A 16,673-nucleotide genomic window follows, 5' to 3' on the forward strand; every position below is an offset into this window, starting at 1 on the left:
AAACTTTATAAACAAAAAAAGTTGTTTCAAAAACATAGTGTTAATGGTATTCAAGGTACACAACGTTGTTAGTTCTACTTTGTGGTGCCTTAAAATAATTTTAATACTTACTATTTAAATACAGGAACGATCGGAAATGGCGAATCTTTCACATATAACGGGCCATATTAAAAAAATATATTTTCAAGATTGACGCCACAAATATTCAACATTCAAAGTATAGACACTTACAATTTATTTATTGACATTAGAAATGCCAGCTTCTAAAACCGCTTTAATGTTGTAATTATTTATCCATATGAATCTTCTATTACGAAAACTTATAAAAAAGATGAATGAAATCAGTAAAGTTGTTCCAAAAATATGGCGTAATCAAGGGAAATGAATATTAATTTTATAGTTTAAATACACTATTTTAAATATTATATCTGTTGAATAAGTAACTAGATGGTCCGACGATTTAGTTATGATCGCGGAAAGTAGCTGGTGATCTTTGGAACAGGCATATGACTTAGTTGGTTGTCTATCAGCAGAGATGATGATGCAACATTCAGATTCCAGTAAAAATCTTTGACATTTCTCGAACGTGTAGCATTTATTTTTAAATTTTGCTTAGTTTATCAAGTGTTTATTAAGTTTATACATGGTTTCTAGTTCAATATATAAATAATCAGTTTGGTTCTCCGCTATAGTGAACCAAAAGAAGAGAGTCGTGACCACGTCAGCTGTGGCGGACCTCAGCTGGATGATTATGGGCACGGAGCATACTTAGCATAACCGTTTCAGCCGTTCGCGTTCCGTGATGCAAGCTAAGGTTAATACGGTGCTAATTGAGTCTATTCATTACTTTAATATACGTTTATTGCTGTTCAAGGAAGTGGCACGCCTTGTCGAGACTTGGATTGACTATAAAATTATGCAAATGGTTTATCACACCCTGTATTGCAAACACTTACGTTTTGTAACGTACACCGTTTCGGTTTATGGTTTTCTCTAAGACATCGAGCTGGCGTCGCGTTGTGTTTATTTGGGGCAGCGGTTACGCGTTGTTTTCACACTAGCGAGTATATCTATGTAGTACCTGCACTTGGTCTAGGTTTAATATATAGTGCGATTTGTTTTAGATGTAAAAGCTTTACAGGGGTGAATATATGACTCATTTGTAATCATAAACCTATCCTGTCACTGTGTATTAAGTGATCAGTTGTAAATGTTTAACATTGATTAAATTTTTTCTATTAGATTCCGACCGGTAAATAATTTCTGGCAGTTAAATATCATTATTTTTAATATAGTAGTAAATTGAATTTAGAAAACGCTTTTTCTTAATATATTATAATGACTAAGTTACGGCTATGGAAGCCTGATAAACTTTAAAATAGTTGGCTGACAGCCAATAACGAGTTTTCACTTATAGCAGTCATACAACCAGAGAAGAGTAAACAGGTACTGCAATGCTAATAAGATAAATTTTATGATTAGTAACATAGGCTTACAATATTTAAAATATAAAGAGGAACAAGTTAAAGTTTAAGCATCTTCAAGGATCATCTAGCTGGGAATGGATTGAGAGATCCAACGAGTTTGTGATCCATTCAGAGAATGCGTGATTCCATTCCTATATTACGCTTATTGCATTAGAGCCATAATCCAATTAATATTATTGGATAAAGGCTCAAGTTTCCAACTCTATATCATTATCATGTCAGGGATATAGGTTCAAAGATCGCGACTACCCCACACTATGTCGTCTGTCCACATAGTGGCGAGCCTACCGAACTTACCAGCTTATGGTCACCTTTTAAAATTCTTTTAATTTCAACCAAGTCGTTAGTTGCATGAGCGATGTGGTCCACCCAATGCTATTTCAAATGAGCAATTCTTCTGCAATATTTTCTCAATTCTGATTTAGTCTCTCAGCGAATTCTTCATCACACCTATGTAACTTAAGTTACTTATTTTTGGCTACGTAGTAAGATTTCAAGTTTATTATCGTCATCATCATTTCGGCTGTAGGACATCTATTGATAGATAAAGCTGCGTTTACCGGTCAGTAGTTACTACTCCAGAACTTTAAGACCCTAGCGAGGGTCTCTAATTCAGGGTAGTCTTTTACTCCAGTAACATAAGTTTTACTTAAATTTGTTAATTTAACTTAATTATATTTTAATGTGGTGTAAAAATTTTGTTCTTTTTAGTAATTTTCTACCTTTATACTACTACTATTTACTTTCTTAATTATCTTAATAACTATTTTATTTAGAACGACAGATAAACAATTTTTTCACACCATAATGACTCAAACATACAAAACAATAATAAAAATAAATTAAAACTATACAAAAAATGTTAAGTGTAAAATAAAACATGACGAAATAAAGATTAATATTTAAATTATTTCTGTGTGTAATCAATGGTTGGCGCAGTAGTACAGAGATCCTGTCAATAGATGCTTGCATCAAAAAACTGTTTACAATCCGAAGAACAGTACTTCGATATTTAAATAAAATATTGCAATGTATATTCTGATACATCGTATCATTATTTTCATACGATGTATCAGAATATATAGGAGCGGTCGATAAGTTGAAGCGGTGTGATTTATTAGTGTCAACAATATGACACATTTAGGATATTTGCTTGCGTTATGCGGATATTAACTTAAATACAGATTATAAATGCGTAACGAATTGTTGACTTTAGTATAATTTCAGAGGTTATGTTGCTATTTAAATTTTGCGAAATAGGAGTAGTGCATTAAATATTTATAACAAATTTTTTTTCAAAACAGTTTATTTTTGTTCCAGATGCCTCATTAGCATTTCCACCACGTTTACGTATCAGCTCGGAGATTTCCTTAGGAACCTCGAAATTAATATAAAAATATTTTTGCTAAGTACATATGACAATTTTTTAAGATTTAAAAAATTGCAGCGGAACTAACAAAATCCTTTTTTTAAGTTTTATTAATTAAATTAATTTTTAATTTATTAAATCATTACTTTTTACCTGTGAGCGCTTTTTAAAATATAACATTAGTTATTATATCATATCGTCATTACAATTTAGAAGAGATGGTGATGGGTTTTACTGTCACCATCATGTAAGTCGATAGACGCTCGTTGAAAGGCTAAGGCTTTTTCCATAGACCACAACGATGACAAGTCCTGCGCTGCCGGCATTCAAGTGACTTCCTGCAACCTTGACTATATCGTAAGTCCACCTGGTGGGCAGCCAACCCATCCTCGTCTACTTATTTTATTTGTATATTTAGTTTGTGATGCATCCTAAAATCATCACTTATTGCAATAAAAATTTTCCTTTGATGCTATGTACACACCTAAATACCATCGCGGGAATATCCATTAAACAAAATAACATTAGAGTCAATTAAACTTTGATTCACTGTACCTCTTCACAAATAAAGGGTCAGATGATTGCTGAACAAAAGTTCAATATGCCATAAGACGTAACATGTCGCTTGAGACTCCGCCGCCGTTGCGTGGCATGCGGCACGTGACCCATGCAGCACACGTCACTCACGCAACGCACGCGCTACGTAGCACCACCACTTGCAGCGCAGATTAATTACACGATAGCGTGGTGTTCTATCTGACACAATACATCTTTGTGTTATATAACCACGTGTGTTTTATTAGGTTGGTGATACACTGAACTCAAATTGTATTGATGATGTATTTATTTTCAACCATTAAGGAAATAGTTTTTTTAATAATTAATTGTTTATTTGTTAGCCTTATAGTCTAATCTATCTGTAGAGAAATAACCCTCATTGTTATTTAATTCAAAAAACTGTGCTGTAGTAATATTGCTTCCAAAAACCCGCCATATTTAAAAACTCCTGCGGACGTCGTCACAACGCTCATAACCATTCACTCGTCTCGTTCACTTGTCTCGTTCATTCTTCTCGCTCACTCGCACGGCGTGCACTATACGTGTCTTGTTTGCACCTTTGCCACGTAGCCAACGCGCAGCACGCGCGCGCTCCCGTTTGTAGTCTGTTTGGAACTAGGGTTCAATCTGTAACCGCTCGTAGGCGAATAATTCATTTTCCGCGCACAAATTATTGTAATTGTTAAATTGTATTAAATAAACGTTTTTCCAAACTACAGTGCGCTTTTAAATCTTTTCCAATCAAACCTGTGATGTACGTTGGCAGATTTAGTATTCAGTAGATTTCCACGCTCTTATATTAAAAAGCTCACCGGATTGGCAAGTAGAAATGGCGGTGGCGTAGACCGCTAGAGCCTTATATTTCTAGATATCGCGGATCTTGTGAAGGTCGCCGGCAAATGTTTGATGCTGGCCTTCCAACCGGTTCTATTGGAAATCTATGGAGCAGTCCTATATCCAGTAGCGGACGTCCTGTAGCTGAAATTATGATGATGATGATATTAAATTTTAATTACTATTTCCATTAATTTTTTCTATAATTTTTGAGTTATTTTTTAGGTTTAAAACTTTAATTTATAACATATAATTGATTACATTATACAGGATGATTTAAAATGGGTGTAAAAGCTTAAAGGTAATTGCTGATAAATGAACTGTATGTATACTCATATCTTCAAAGCTTTTGTATACATACTTTGCACTTGGTGTATCGCAGAATTATCGTACATTATGAAATGACCTCACGATCCCAGCTCTGAGCGCCAAATTTCGCGCGGGTCCTCATCAATACACTTCACAACGCATTTGCTACGGCGTGAGGGGTTAATGGCTATATTATTATTGTTTGCATTGCCGCTCGAGTTGCTATTGCTCGTGATTTATCTGTGGGAATGTTTCCGGCCGAACTGACGTAGACGCTTACGACGATGGAGAAAATTTTCGTTTGATGAATTAGCCTTGCAATATGATAGTCAAAATATTGTATCATTTATACGTCTAATAATGATAGATCGTGCGTTTAGTTAGACATACGTTATTTTATTTATGTAATTTTAAATACGTTCGAACGGATTTCACCATGAAAAAGTAAAAGTCAATTATATATTAATACTAAATGTTTTGTTTATCTATACTTTAGACGTATGAGATCGAATCAGGCGTCCGGAAGACCGTAGACGAACGAAAATAACCGACGTGGCAACGAGACAAGTGGGCAGGTTACATAGCGCGCAGGACATATGGCCATTGTGGCTTTAAGGTATTTAAGGCTTTAAGGCCGCTTTAAATCGGTCCTTTTGGAAGTCTGGAGAATGTCTGTCTCTGTATGTTCCGCAGTAGACGTCTTATGGCTGGAACGATAACGATTATGATTGTTTAACAATAAAAATACGGCCGTTAGGGTCGAATTCTCGAGTGGCATGAGCTGGTAAACGCAGCGTGGGTAAGTCCCCGCTAGGTGGCCCGACAACATAGTTGAGATTGCGGGAAGTCCCCATAGCGACCTTTGAGGGAGGGCTATGACTTGCAGTAGGCGTTCATCGGCTGAAAAAAAATTAATTACGTATTTAGTATTGTCAGAACATGTGACGAAATGAACATTAGACTTTATACTGTATAAGTTGGAAATAGTAATTACTTTTACTTTATAAACTAAAGAGAGATTTAAAACAACTAGGTTTACCCTAGCTGTCAAATTATTGGCGCCAATCAAAACCAAAAAGAAGCGTGTCAGGTTCAAATAAAAGCATTACAAACAAAATATAATGATATAACTAGCGTATTAAAACTTATTTTCATAAATATTTTATTTTATACAATAAGTCAATAAATAAAGTGATAACTCTAAAATATTTTTTTCTTTTTTTTTCTTTTGTATTGTTACTCGCCAATTACTTTTGACAATAAGAAATCCGTCGGAACAGCTTGTGTAACGATAAACGCTGCAGTGAGGTAGATAATAATCCTCTAACAATAACTACAACAATCATTTGTACATCGGCAAACGAATCGATCGGCTGCCACAATACATCAGTCATAATCAATCCTAATGACTCGGCGTTCGGGGTTTTGACGTGCGAAAGCAGCTCTGTCAGATATTAAATAATTAGCGTTTAATAAAAAAAAAGATACTTGTTAACCTGTCCCGAATAACAGTGACATAACCCGACCGCGAGTCAACGCCGTGTAGATTGTATCGTTGAGTTTCGGATTGGGTTTCGTTCATACTTCCTGCACTGTCGCAATAGACGTTCCCATATGTTGATTGCTGTGGTTGCTAACCTGAATATAGTTGTAACCTACAAAAGATGCTTGATCAGAATTTCTAAATTGCGTGTAAGAAGGTGTTCTTGTCTATACTTATAGATGATCCATGATCGTCATTATATCTGCCGATAGACGCCCATTGTAAGGCACAATTATCACGATGACCACCCTTGCGCTGTCTGCATCAAGCGACTTCCCGCGACCTTTACTATGTCCTTGGAAATATTCGTGCCGCGTCTACGGGCTCGTGTTTACCATTCAAGATCCTTTCAGCTCCAATAGACGAACGTTGTAATGAGGATGTGTCTCGCTCATATTCATTTCAAACGAGCAATTCTTCGAGGAACGTCCGTGATCTTACTTCTGCGAATCTTCTTACTTCTTCTCATAAAATCTCACAGCGTAGCTCCGATCATAAGCTTCTCCATTGCTCTCCGGGTGATCTTGTGTCTTTTTATGTAATACAGAATTTGTCCATGGCAACTAAAGAAGTTGATTCCATTATGCCATTCAAGTATCATTATCATATAAGCAAATACCATTAGCTTTCAATTATTCTAGAATGAAGTGTTTCTTGAGTTTCTTCCACCACTTCTTGTCCTCGTGTTAATGCCTTTTGAAGTGTTAGTAATGTGAGCCAGGTAAAAGCAAACGACCAAGTCGAGGTAAGCCTTCTCGGGCTCCCTTGTATAAGAATGGTAAACGTATATTACCGCCTTGTGGTAGCTCAAGCTGGGTTCCTATCGAGGGGGTCCAGTCACCCCATGGAGCGTCCGCCGAAGCGATCTAAGAGCTCGGCAGCTTCCCGATTTGGTGAAATTGTATTATGTAGAGGCCCAAGTCCAGGTTTCCGATAGAGCTCCCGTAATTCGCATTATGGGTTAAATTCTAACAGTTTACAAATTATTTGCCTTTATATTGATACTTGATACTTGATTTCCCGGTCGGTGCCTTATTTTTTGTGATAAAAAATGTATATCGTTTTGAAACTTAATGCGTTTAATACGTATAAACTTTTTACGTGTTTAACCTATTATAATTATTAAAAAAAAATATTTTTTATAATTTTATGTAAGAATTTTTTAGTAAATGCAATAATTATGATGTTTAATATGTTATCGTATTTAATGAGAATCGCCGCAACTACTTGAAACTTTCATAAATGATAACCTTCGTAATATTTCCCATAGCATTACAAATTTCGTGTAAACATTTGTGGAAACGTACCTTTGATAAGAGTGGGTGTTAAATCACACATCGGTAATATGTGTTAGGCCTGGCGAAACTTTAATGTAGTGTTAATTATCTGTTATATCTTGCAATGTGTTATACGAAATGAACATTTGCCTAAAATGGAAAAATTTGTAAACCTTCTTTTCCTCAGTCGTGTACTCTTGTCAGAGTGGTTGTGGTTATGTCACAGAAGGCTCTGGCATCCGGTGTTGTTTTTCTCATATTTGTAAATATGGAACATGAAATACCAAAAGAGATACAAATATTTAAAGACAATTTAATTATTAAAAAGCCATGGAGAGAGCTATTCCAAGGATTTCTCCACGAGATCGAATTAGGGACGAGGAGATTTGTACGAACATAAGTAACCGATATATATAAATGGTAGTGAGCAGGCCACATAGCGTGCAGAAGAGGTAACAGGGGGGTTTTTCACCACGGATCGGCAAGCGTAGTGTAAGATTCCACTCATATAATGAACAGATATGCGTTTTTTAATCTAGGGGGGAGGCCTACGCCTAGTAGTGGATTTTCTTACTGCTGAAATTATGATGATGATACTAATGGTGATATTTGTTATTATATATTTGTGAATTGTTATTATATTATTGTTAAGATATGTTATTATCTATTTTCATCAGTTAACAGAAATTTATAATATACAAGAACAACGAGATGGAAAAGTACAGACGTTATGAAATTGGTTGAAACAGTAGCACAGTTTTTATAAAAACAATTATATCAAAACATTGCGTGTGGAACTATAGACAGTCAAGTAAGTTGAGGGCTCTCATTCACTAATTAACGCGGGTCAGAAACTGGTTGGAGATTCGACCACATTTTAAAAAAAAATATTTTTCCAAAATAACATAATCACAGACGAACTTATTCAGGTTCGCAGAAAACACGGGGGAGGCTTAAGTCTAGATATGATGATGATGAAATTGTGTATGCTAGTTTCCAGGTTTTACCCAATGACGCAATGACGTCAATATGTAGAAGGGCTAGCCGTTCAGTATTTTTTTTTAATTCGTTTTCGCGATATCATTCACCTTACGTAACGATCAATAGCGAAATGACTTTTACTTTTTAACTATCGCGTATCAATTTAAATTGGATTTCAATCTGTTTAAACGACCTCTCATTGAGTCCATAAATTATTATGATCGATTGGATCGGTCGTTTAGTGGTTATAATAAATGACTACGACAGTTGAATTGTGTTCTAAATATTGAATGAAGTGGCGCTGTCGTACGTTTGAAGTGGTTGTCAGGATTACTCAAAAGTACTTTGAAGAATTTAAACTTTTCCTTATACTATGATGTCATATAGAATAAAGAAATGTTTGAGCTTTTAAAGGATTTTTTTTAAAGTAGTAACGATATCGATTATCATCGACCATAGATAAATTGAAAAAAAAAAAAAACTCTTTTAGCTTGTAATAAAAGAAATTACATTTTTAATAAAACATTATTGGACTATCATTTATAAAATTCAAAGCGCATTTTAAGAGTATATTGATGGAAATGGCATAATATTAAACGAATACTTAAATGACAAGATTCCTTGACAATGATGTCGCTTGACTATTTTTTTTAATTTAGGCTATATCTGACGGAAAGTTTATGTGCATAAATCTATAATGTTAATTTTTTTTAATGTTTCGTCATTCTTATCTACAACTGTAACACCTTGCAAAGCTGACTAGAGTTAGAAAAAAAAACAGGTTAAAAAAGTTGAATAAACAAACATTATCTTTTTATTATTATCTTTTAACATCATCATCATTTTAGCTGTAACATGTCCACAGCTGGACTTAGGCCTTCCTACCGTATCCAGACCCATCCGGGGATCTCAATTAAGTAATTTATCCTGGTGGACATCCTACGCTGGACTCTTGGAAATATCATACGCACGCACAATTATCATACGAAATATAGAGGACCTACGTACATCCATTGAAATGAATGGAAAGGGATGAAGAAATCTCACAAATTTAGTTACTAACCTGTCAAATTGTGAAGGATGAGACAGGAAAGGTGAAAGCAAGAGGGTGTATATCCTTGTCCCGAAAATAAGATGGGGAAATAGTATTTTTATAACAAAAACAATTAACCTATCAGACGATCATCGACTACTACATGCACGCTCTAATGAACAACAATAATTATAAGAAATCTGCTTTTCAACGCCTACTAAGTCAGAACTGTATATAACTATCTTTCACTTCGAATGGTAATTGAAAAGGCTTTTGAAATCATTGACATAAGATGTTTCACTTCTTGATCCAAGGTAACGAACAGGCAAACGTGGTATTGCGCAGGATTTTGAATTGAAAAGTAAATATAAAATACTCTCAAAAGTAACTATATACAAGAGTTGCGCATAAATTGTGTTATGTTAGCTTAACCTACTTTCACAAGTGTATCTATGGTGTTAGAGTTCGTTATAGGTTGCAAACAAATATGATCACATACAGTCATATTTGAAGACGATGTGTTAGTTCCCTACTAGTTAAGGATTGTAATCGTAAATTCCAGATTCCGGACCAAGTAATAATTTTTTTTTTTAATAAATCATAACTTAGCCGCTAAACAGAGAAAGACATTATTGTATATTAACACATCCCGATTTCCAAAAACAAAACGTCCAGCACTTGTATGTAAGAGGTTTGATATTCATAATTTGAATTAGTAATTGCTGTCAATAATAAAGAAATCATAGTTTTCTATTTGTAAATAAAATATGAACAAAGTATCAGGCAAAACTAATTTTTACTTTTAAATATTTTAGATTATTTATTAAGCCACTTTATTGAATTTATGCGCTATTTTGTTTCTACAATTTATTATTAAAAAGAGAAATAATCTTTAACGTAAAATATAGACAATAAAAGATTTAAAGGGTGATTATACAGCTCCTATGCTTTCATTTAATTTTTAACTTCCTCTCCAAAAATCATTGGTTTCAGAAATAATAAATAACGTAATGATATATTTAATTGAAAAAATAATTATAAAAATTAATTGTTGTTTACAATCTGTTCCTGCAGGGTTTGTACTGTCAGAAGTTATGAGCCTGTAACATTTCAGGAAAAAAGATAATTTAATGTGCCTTATCACTTTATAAAGGTGATTGGAAAAAGATGACTTGCAGATCTATATCCAATCATCTTTTTGTTTTTTATTTTTCTATAAATCTTTATGCTGGCAAATGAATTATATATTTCATCCTTTATAATATATTACAACTATAAAATATCTTTAACTTATTAACAGAATTCTGCTCATGTTATAATGTCTAGTTTGATTGCAACATACAAAATTATTTACAATACTTTTGTAGGTTTAATTATATATTTTATCTATAATTATAGGCTAATAAAAAAAACCTGCTAATGAGGCAAAAGACAAAAAAACCATAATTCAAGCGATGTTTTAATTTTTCAACCGCCTTCTCGACTTGAAGTTCGGCAATTATCGTCTGTGGAGCCGTTACCGTTTTATTACAGGGGGGGTCAATTTTTAATTTTATCACATCTTTTGTCTTACTCCAACGTACGTAATAAAAGAGGGACGTAGAAAAATCTTTACTGATAAAATACGATAGCGTGATTACGTGCATTACGACCACGTGGGCACATGAAATTTCTCGCTTTCCGGCCGCCTCATGGAAGTCAATATTCGGGTTAACAGCGCCGTTAAATGGTTGTGGATGGTGAAACCGAATCGAATTACCATTGTCACTACTGTTTCTACCATCGGGTTTATCTATTATGTCTTCGTATTAAAGAACTTTATTATACAGGATGATTGGTTAAAGGCGTGAAAGCTGTAAATGGGTGAAAATATCTCTTTGTCATCAAAAAGCTTTAATGTTTTTTTACCCTATGGAATAAAATTATCAAAGTTACTGCTTGTGAACAGAACAATGCATGAAGCCCACAGGTATTTTCATTTTTTTTCTCGTTTTATTTTTTTCGTAATCGACATGATGTGAAAGGCTTTTAATTTAATTTTGTTTTAAGAATTCTGCCTTTGAAAAAAAGTTCACAGGTTCCGTGGTTGAATGCATATAGTTTTCTGATACGTAATTAAAACCTTACAATCTTTACGTACTGTTCTGTTTATAGGATTTGTTTGGACAACATTTTACATTAATTCGTTGAAACGAAAAAATACATAGAAAACTTTTAAAAACATTTTTGATATATTATTATATGCATCTATTCTTAAGTTTTTTCATATATGCAATGAAATACTTAAAAAATGTTAAGTAATACTAAGGATTTACTGTAATGTTTTTCACTTGAATAATATTAATAAGATTCAATTAAATATACATTGCTTGCATACATATTTGGAATAAATTATAGTTATATGATATATATTATTAATTTATTGTCCAGCTCCTTTGAAGACGTTGGATATAGGCCACTTGACTGTCGGTAGTCCTATTCGATATGCATAGGCCTATGTCCAGCTGTGGGCGTACTTTAGCTGAGATGATGATGAAGATTATTACGAATACGAGGGTGAAATAATTAGTTATCGAAAAAAAATGTTTACATATGTAATCAATCGAATGTAAAAGCATATTCGGAATCATTCTATCTCCTTTACACTTAGCGTATTACATATCCTGTTATACTAACATTAGATAACGCATGCCATGTCCGCTGTCACAACAGTCGGAACAAATTCCTCATAATTAGTACATGCATTGTGTTGTTTTAATTATAAAGCGAATATAAAACTTATAAACGGATTACGTACTATTAGGTAACAGTGAGAAATACTATGCGTGTTTATGCGTATAATAAAACTCGAGTGCCATTTTTATGATTTGTTTCTCTCAACATTCCGCTTATATTGTTTTGTTTTAGTTAAAACTCGGCAGTTGCCTACCGGAAGTGGGTACGGATATGATTTTGAGTTATTGCTGTTAAATTTTCTATTTCATTTTTTCTGTTTTATGTTTTAGTAATGCACTATTTTTAATCTGTACCATGTAAATAAAATACAATGGTTAAGGATCAAAATGATTTACATTTTAATATGAGATTCTTATCGATTAACAAGATGAGTAAATAAACTTAAAAAGAATATTTATTCCAAATTCAAATATTTGGAATATTGTAGCTGTATAATTTTTTTCTTTTTTAAACTTTCAGTACTGTCTAAAGCTTTACACCTTTCCAAAGTGTTATTTTAACCTTCATATTTAACTTTACGGGACAATCGGTACCTGGTGTAATATGTACTGATAAGTAGTGGGTCTCACTCTAACGAATATTATAGAAATAAAATCTATTATACAGAGTGAAAGCTTTATAGGGGTAAATGTACAGCTTATTAATCAGTAAATTACAGAGCTACACCTATTTCTATTCACCTGTATAAATTGTTTACTTCGAAATATGTAACTTTATTTATTTCTATAAGAATGCGTGAATATTAATACGTGAATTTAATCTTGCAGTACAAAAGTCTGCACGGAAAGGTAGTAGACAATATGACAATATTTAATTTTAATATGCAGTAAATAGAAATCTTTTAACACTTTTACTTACTATATTATCGTTACTTTCTTTATTACTCTGAAATCATTAATTGGCAGCTAGTGGGCTACATATATTTACACCTTCCATATTAGTAATCAAAATAACCTATGGTTACAATAATTTTTGTTTGTTTTTCAGGAATGTGAAATATGCAGTAATAGGAAGATCATTAATTTCTTGACAGTTCAGATGGAGCATTCTTAGTTGCTTTAGTAGTTGCCTGCGGTGTGCGGTTGAACACATTTCTTTTGTTCGATACTTTGAATGTATATTTAGTTATATACTTAAAAAGAATGTATACTTTATTACAGAGTGCATCGATGGGCAAGTTACCTGCTGGTAAAAGTGAGCGGCGAAACGGACATAGAGTTGTCTGTTTTTAAATATCACGTGTGCGTCTTATCAATCACAACGCTTAACTACGATAGGCGGTTCCCAGTCCTTCCGTCCCACCTACGATTTATTCACAACAATACTTATTTAAATTTTGTAATAAATAAGTTAAATGCTCTTGTATGAAGGCGACTTGTAATTCAGACTCCGATCTGTATTAACAGGTAAATATATTTAAATATTTATTGATAACCTTTTTAAAACAGGATACAGGCCACTATCAAACAGTATTTTTTATAATACGTGATAAGTTTATTTTTTCCCTAACTTTATATACACAGCAAACAGAAATATAAATTAACAACATAAGACTTTATTTTCTTCATTACACTAAGGTTGTGGGTCAATGTACTCGTATACAATTCTAGAACAAACAAGCTGTAAATTTTTCTCATGGTAAATTCAAGAAATTTTTAAAGCATAGGCTTTGTGAAAAGGCATATTATTCGTATTTCAGAGGATGTTCGCAATAAAAATGTTTGAAAATAAATTGTTCTAATTTTAAGTAAAATAAAAATTTACCCCAAGGAGTTTCTTGTTAGTACTTCGCAGTAGGTGGCGCGTTTTGTAATAACGTTAACTTAATTTTAAGCTAACGATTATAGATGTTTGTAATGATCTTATATAATAAAGCTATTTTGATTTTTGACTTTGGTTATGGAATTAAAATATAATTTAAATGGTTTTTGAAATTCATAGATTGGGATTACAATATTTATATCAATACTATCGTGTTTAATAATATTACTGTATAATACATATACTTGTTTAGTCTGTAAGTTAACATTAAGTAAACTTAATTAAACAATTCATACCTCTGGGATACCTCTGTTCATTTCTATTCTATGTTAATTATATTATTATTTTATGTAGGTCTGAGTTCTATCGTGCAATAAATTATGAAATGACAATCGTATAGAAGTCTTTTTGGTTTTTTTTTAAATACCTGACATAGTACAGCGGATAAGCAAGTTGTAGTAGCAGTGGACACATAGTTCTGGAGTGAAGACCACAGACCAGTAAACCCAGAGTATGCGTTACATTAGGACCCTAGATTATGTTCAGAAAACTTCTATGGCCAGATTTGTAAAAAAAGGTCGTATGTTAAAGGTTCCTAACATAAATGGCTTGATATTTTATGACATATTTTACACATTATTCCTACCTTGGGAATCATGTCGCATTTATCATTCGAACTCATGCTAGACTCAACTTGACGTTAACAATGTAATTCGTGGTATTTTGAATAAAGAATTTTTGAATTTGAATTTGAATCTGAGTATGCCTTTGTCCAAGTTTTCATTGTCTGTGAACGTATTCGAATTGATATTTTGATCAATTACAAAACACATTACGGAGAAAGTACTTATCAACCTGTTGCATTAACCGAAGCACTTAAATTATAATTGCTAAAGTAGAAGTTTCGACATGCCCATGTTTATATTATCGGAGTGAATTCTTTATTACAAACGTAATTAGGTCTATTATGGCCTGTAGCGAAATGGATGTATGATTATCGGCAAATGATAAATCTTTGTCGCTGCAGTTCTGGTAACCCGTGGTTCATGATAATCTATCGCTCTGTAATATTATTATCTGCTTACACGTTTGACATTAAAATTGCGTGTTGTAGACTTAAGGAGAATCACTTTACCGCTATGAAAATTTATAATTCGAACTACAAATTGATTTAAAAACATCATAAACAATTTCGTCGATCGAAACGTTGATTAGTTATTGTTGTTAATAAGACAGTAACGATTCCACAGACGTCAACAATCGAAAAGGCGTTAGAAAAATAAAACGCTATATGAGTTATGGCCTTCATGTCCACCATGTCAACGTTTGTTTTTTTTTTTTATTTACCTTACACTACTTTTGCATGTTGCATTTTATCTATACCACCGTATCATGACCAGAAATAAATTGAAACGTTAAAGCTGTTTTTGAAAATTATGTAAATTTTCACTGTACAGGATGATAGGTTATATGTATAAAAATTTTAAAACGATAAATTTGCAGCTCATTTGCTGTTGCAAAATCAAAGGTTTCAGAGATTATAAATAACTTAATGATATAGTAAGAAACAGCGTTTCCAAAATTCGAATTGCTATATTTTAATGACTATAGTTAACTATCTGTCTCGTCGAAAAAGTAGAATAATGTTGCTTATTTCAGAGTGCTAACTTTATATAATATGATTGAAAATAGACATCTTTTAGATATATTTCCAGTTATTCCTTTACACCTATCTTTAAAAATTGCTGCCAAATGTTGCCATAATTTCACCTCTTAAAATTCACCTCTTAAAATATAACATCTTTTATACATATAACAGCTTTGAGGCTAAAGAGTACTTCAAATGTGTTCTCTCTCTATAAAGCCAATAATAAATTATCTTGTAAATCATCACTTTAAAGCTACCGATTGTATTTGTCATGGAAGCTTATCATAAAACAGAGATTAGGCTATTTTTAAGTTAACTCATTATACTAAAAAAAGCTGAGAGAAAGGGCGATTAAAGATTAAATAAAAACACACTGCTTCCCCTTAACACTTATCCAAATATGCGCATTATAATAATTCGTCAGCGAGTTGTCATTAAAAGAATGCTTTCTATAGCGCTATAGTCTATCAATAGGTTATTACCGTACTCACGCCATCTATTGGCAACAGATTAAAATAATTACGTAAGTATTGACGTAACTTGCCTATGACGCTGACTGTGTCCTTCTTACAGCTCATAGTAAAGAGTGAGCCATAGTAAAGTTTACTTTTGAAAATAGCAAAAATAAGTACAGTTCATACTTTGAAGAATAAAATGTTACTAGACAAAAGTTAAAATGTAGTTTATTATTGATAATTATGTCGTCAATCTGTTCTCCAGACTTTCTGGAATATTCTTTCACATGATTCAACAGTTTTTTCAGAAACAAGTCTGCAAGTTTAAGCTAATAGAACCGCTGCCATTTTTTCTCAAACGTTTTGTTTTAAATAAGTAAATTTTCGGAGAATTGTAGAAGAATGCTCTTTAGACTTTGTACTTTATTGTAGTCATTTAAAGTCACTCCTCTGTCATATACATTTTCTTGGAAACATTTCTCGTGCGATCTCCATGCTTGCATGAGGTATGTAATAAGAGTTTCGGTCTTGCTCGAACCAAGTCATATAATTGTAATTATAAAGCACTTGAAGGTACGTTTGATCTTTATAACTTATCCTATAATGAAGAATAAAGTGGTTTTGAAAGAACTAGGTTAAATGCGGTAACCGAAAGCATCGGCCGGAGCTAGCGATTTTTCTA

Source organism: Battus philenor, unplaced genomic scaffold (assembly GCF_028537555.1).
Source record: "Battus philenor isolate CCGP_79_NKW_IND1 unplaced genomic scaffold, ilBatPhil1.0.hap1 SCAF_7, whole genome shotgun sequence".
NCBI lineage: Eukaryota > Metazoa > Arthropoda > Insecta > Lepidoptera > Papilionidae > Battus > Battus philenor.